A 5,087-nucleotide genomic window follows, 5' to 3' on the forward strand; every position below is an offset into this window, starting at 1 on the left:
TAGCACTGGTCATTTCGCCTACTCCTGCCTCCCATCGCCGGCTGTGCTGCCGCGGAGGCCTCACCTCCCCCTACCACTCCCACCGCTAGCCAGGCCCTACGGCGACGACATCCTTACTCCACAGCCGAACCAGTGAACCCTCGTACTCCTCTCCGTGTGGGCATCCACTGCCACGTCTTCCCCAGCTCCGCAACATCCCCTTCCTAGGCCTCGCCGTTGTCCACCGCCTTGGTGCTCTCGGCGCGGCATGGTCAATGTGGTCAACGACCGACTTCCATCGGAAGAGTACTGTACATGGAGGGGCTGGCATCTGGGTCCACGGCCGCAGCAAGGAAGTGCCTCCTTATTACGCGGAAAATAAGTGTTCCTCCACCTGACAGCAGGGACCCACCGGACGGGCCACCGTATTTTGTGAAAAAAAATATTCCCCCCTGACTGCTGGGACCCACCAGCTACATCTTCGCACGCAAGGAACTACGTCCATATTACGAGCAAAAAAATGATTCGCCCCCCTGACTGCGGGGACCCCCCAGCTACATCTTCGCACGCAAGGAAGTGCCTGACAGTCGGGACCCACCCGGTCGAAGCGTACGTAGCGTTGTCATTCTGGTCTCGAACGTGTACATACATACTGGTCGATCGGTCTGGCTGCAGGCTCTAGTGATGAACCGTGGACGTGTAAGGAAGGGCACGTGTGGTAGTAGAGGCGCGCACGTGTGGTAGTAGAGGCGCACATGTAGCATGTACACATATGTACAGTGGCTAGGGTGCAAGAAAGTAAATACGGCCACGTATGTACATACAGGCGGGGTCTCGAACGCCTACTCACACATACGTACGGCCAGGGCTCATGTACATGGCTATGGCTAGGTCGGAACGGGGAAACTGTGTCGTCGTCCTGTTCATGCGGAGGCGACAGAATGCGTCGTGTTCGTCGGGAGGCAATGGAACGCATGTTGTTCGTCGGGAGCAAACCGGCTTGGACGGAACAGGTGATGGAAACGAGGCCTGGCGTACCGCAGCATGGAGGAAACAGCCTTGTGTTCGACCGGCCATGGTGGAAACGGGGTCCTATTGATCGGGAGGGGTCTGGCATACCGCAAAACGGAGGAAACGGACCTCCAACGTTCGAAACGGGGTCCTGTTGATCGGGAGGGGTGTGACATACCGCAAAACGGAGGGAACAGACTTGTGTTGGAGCGCTACGGTCGAAACGAGGGTCCTGTTCATCAGGAGGGGTGTGGCGTACAGCAAAATGGGACTCCACGGGATACTGTTCATCTCCACCGTTGACCTCCTCCAACCTCCACGCGCTCCTGTTCTTCCACCGTCGACCTCCTCCAGCCTCCACCTGGGACTGTTCATCCACGGGCTCCTATTCATCCAGCCTCCACCGCACGCTCCTCCACCGGCTACTGTTCAACCAGTCCTCCCCACGGGGGTCCTGTTCAACCACCCCTCCACAGGCTACTGTTCATCCTGCCCTCCACCGGCTACTGTTCAACCAGCCTTCCACTGGCTACTATTCAACCAACCCTCCATGGGGTCCTATTCATCCAGCCCTCCACAGGGTCCTATTCATCCAGCGGCTCGATCGATCAGGGTACTATTCATCCAGCGGCAACGGCCTCTACTACCACGGGTTCCTATTCATCCAACCCCCACTGGGAACTGTTCATCCAAACCCCCTCTACAATGCTCACTGTTCATCCAGGGAAGGAGGCAGCAGTGTTCGGTCGGCTTAACTTAGCAGCAGTTGTGAAGGAATCACTCGGGTTCAGTTAACAGCAAGGGATCGATCAATTGCCCAGGTTCAGTAACGCGTAGCCTACAGTGCAGTCGCTCGGTTTGGGTTAGAGCCCAACGCCTCGCTCGGGTTCAGTTAGAGCCCATCACCTCGCACACACGCGCGTACGTACGAGAGAAACATGCATCGCTCGGCCCCCGACCACCCACCGTAACCGGGAACTCCCCGATATTTTCCTCGCCCTCGCTTCTACCATGTTTTTTTCTGTCATGGACAGCCCAAAGAATGTCATGTAGCTGCGTCTCCGGCCCACCCAGGACGAAAAGCCCATTTTTTGTCATGATTTTTTGTCATAGAAGTAGGACCCCACCACATCTATGATGATACCGGGTTTTGTCACAATTATTGTCATAAAAGTGTCATATGTTTGACAGAAAAAAATTGTTCGGCCCAAAATGTCATGGATGTGTCTTTTTTTGTAGTGGTGTGTGACCTCCAAGCCATTGCGACGACGGCCGGCTCGGGGATTGACTTTGATCTCTCACCAATTGTCGGTGGATTTCGGAAATGGTGGGTGTTCGTGGACGTTGGTGTGCGCAACCCCCTGCTCCTGCTCCCACGAGCTCCAGCTGTCCCTAGCTCCGACTGGGGGCACGCGAAGCTTGCTGACCGGTGGCTTGCCCACATCTGGCATCGACTGGCCAGGCTGAAGGACCTTGGGGTGACGATGCCTATGGTGGTGAAGGAGTTCATCCGATGCCGCATTGCTCCGCTTCAGCACCACTCTCGGCCGATGTGGGCCTTCTCTGGCTGCAGGGACCGCATGAGGCTCCATGCGCGCACTATTCCTCCCGAGGTGCGGCATACGGTGCTCGAGCTCCTGATGGGTGACCCCGCGCTAGCCAATCTGCCGGAGGAGGGCTGCCTCTTGTTCTGCTGCTCGAACAAGGTGGAATTCGTGAGACAAATGGGGATTGCGCCTGGTCGGCCTTGAAGGGCCCCGTGAAAGCCCCGTCTTTGTGTTCCCCCTGCCTGCTGCCATCTCGGCGCTCACCCCAGAAGCTGGCACAGGGGGGCGAGTGCCGGCGAACGCCAGCGAAATGACAACCGAGGAAGCGACATCGGTCGTGGCCACCGTGGTGGTGGCTCCCGGGGCTCGGGTGAGCTGCTCCGAGGCGACGGCCGCAAGGCTGTCACGGTCCAAGGCGCCTAGGGCTGAAGCCCTCGAGCCTTAGGCGAGCTTTCCTGAGGGGGAGACAGAGGGGTCGGTGTGGCATGACTCTCCCGAGGTCGATCCTTTAGGAACCCTGCAAGTTGCCTCAGGCGACGGCGATGGTGCCCAAGGCTTCGGCCAGCTCCGCCTGAATTTCGAAGCACTCCGCAAGAGGAAGGCGCTCCCAAGCCGCAATGGTGGCGCCTACCGCCCGTTGAAGCAGAGGAAATACGTTGCCAAAGATGAGTAAGTACCTCATCTACGTGATTTCCTGATTGATGCATCCTTTTCTAACCAAGGATCTTATGGGTCCCCTCAGCTGGAATGATGAGATCTCCTAAGGGGCGGCCCTCACTGGCCACCGGCTCACCATTGATCTTGAGCTCTGCTTGCCGGATCGCTGCGCGGGGCCTGCTCCTAAGGCGGACGCGTCGACCTGGGGCCTTGATCTGTCTTTCCTTGCGACACTTCTTTGCGCCCCGGCCTGGTGCGTAGCCGGCGTGCCAAGGGCTCCTCCGTTGGTCATCACCGGCGGCTGGGTGCCCCAGCATTGGCCTCGCCTTCAGGTGGTGAGGCCGCGTCACCTAGCACATTTGCCAAGGACTGCGAGGTGGTGAAGAAGGCGCCGGCCTCGAGCTCCCTGCAGGGGAAAGCAGGTCAGCTCGAACTTCCCCAGCAACCCTTGGCGCGGAGGACGGACTCAGCCGTGCCCTAGAGCTTGCGCCCGGACGCTGTGTCGTACGCCACGAGCTCTTGCAGGAGGCGATGGTTGCGCTGAGCCGCCTTGGACGAGAGCTCATGGTGGTTGACGCTCGCCTTGAGACAAAGGACCTCTGCCTGGCTCGTGAGTGGCACTGAGTTTTTTTGAGGGGGCGAAGCACCAAGTTTAAAAGGAAAATGTCGGATTGCGGGTTCCGGCAAACCCTTGTGAGGTTTGAACTCTGGGGTGCGCACAAAGGACTCTCTCTCCCTAGTTCGCTCGCTCAATGCTCTCACGACCTAGCTCGACGAACCTAAAGAACAAGAAACACAAAGATTTATACTAGTTCGGGCCACCTTGCGGTGTAATACCCTACTCAAGTGTGGTGGTGGTGAATTGCCTTGTGGGCTAAGGATGAACTAGTACAATGGGTGAACAACCTCAAGAGGAGAGGTGTTCTTGAGCTCGGTGAGCTGGTGGATGTGAGGATGGGATGGATCCAATCTAGGATGAGTCGATCCCCCCCCTATGGTGGTGGCTAGTCCTACTTATAGAGGCCCGAGTCCTCTTCCCAAATGTTAGGCAGGAAGGGATCCCACAATGGCCAAGTGTGAAGGGAGACAACTAGTACAAGCTATCGTGACAAAAAGTGGTCTTCGCCTGCCAAAGGCTCTGGTGGTGATGCTGTTGTGGGCTCCGCGATGACCTCCGTCCTGCCATCCTGCTGGTCTTGGTCTCGTTGCACCGATATGGAAACCTTTTCCCGATGCCTCGGGACTCCTCGCCCGCGCCTGCCTCTTTAGCACGAAAGAGGAAACTGGTACACTGCACCCACTGGTGCTGGCCTAGCCTTGGTCATCATGGCTCACATCACGTGAACCTCGCAAGGTGCCCCTTGCATAGATATCTCTGCTCCTTAGGAGCCAGCCTAGTGAGGCTACCCCCAAGGAGGTCTTGGTGTCGTCCGCCTCACGAGGCTTGGTCCCTCGTGAGGGTCTTGAGTTGTTGCTGCCGAAGCTGGGACGTACCCGACCATTGGTGGAGCCACGTCATGGGCCGCAGGCAGGCAAGTTTGGGTACCCCCGTTCCCAGAACACCAACAGAAAAAGGCGGTACACTCACAACACCCCTATCGCGGTTGCATTGCACCCGACACACTATCGGTCCTACACATGGCTCACGCAAACGGAACACGCTTCGGCTTGCCTCTTCACTGACAAGTGGGACTGCACTTGGAGAAACCAACCATGCACCAAACTCCCCCCGATCAGCGTGTGACCCCCCCCCCAAATTCGCCCCCAAATCCCAAATTCAACCGCCCTTCATCCAACTAGCCAATAATATTCCCCAAACCCCCGCCCCCGGCCCCCTCCACTCCATTCGCTCCGCCAAAGCCGCCCTCCCCGCCACGCCAATATGTCGGCGCT

The sequence above is a fragment of the Triticum aestivum genome, chromosome 7A (assembly GCF_018294505.1).
Source record: "Triticum aestivum cultivar Chinese Spring chromosome 7A, IWGSC CS RefSeq v2.1, whole genome shotgun sequence".
In the NCBI taxonomy this organism is placed as follows: Eukaryota; Viridiplantae; Streptophyta; class Magnoliopsida; order Poales; family Poaceae; genus Triticum; species Triticum aestivum.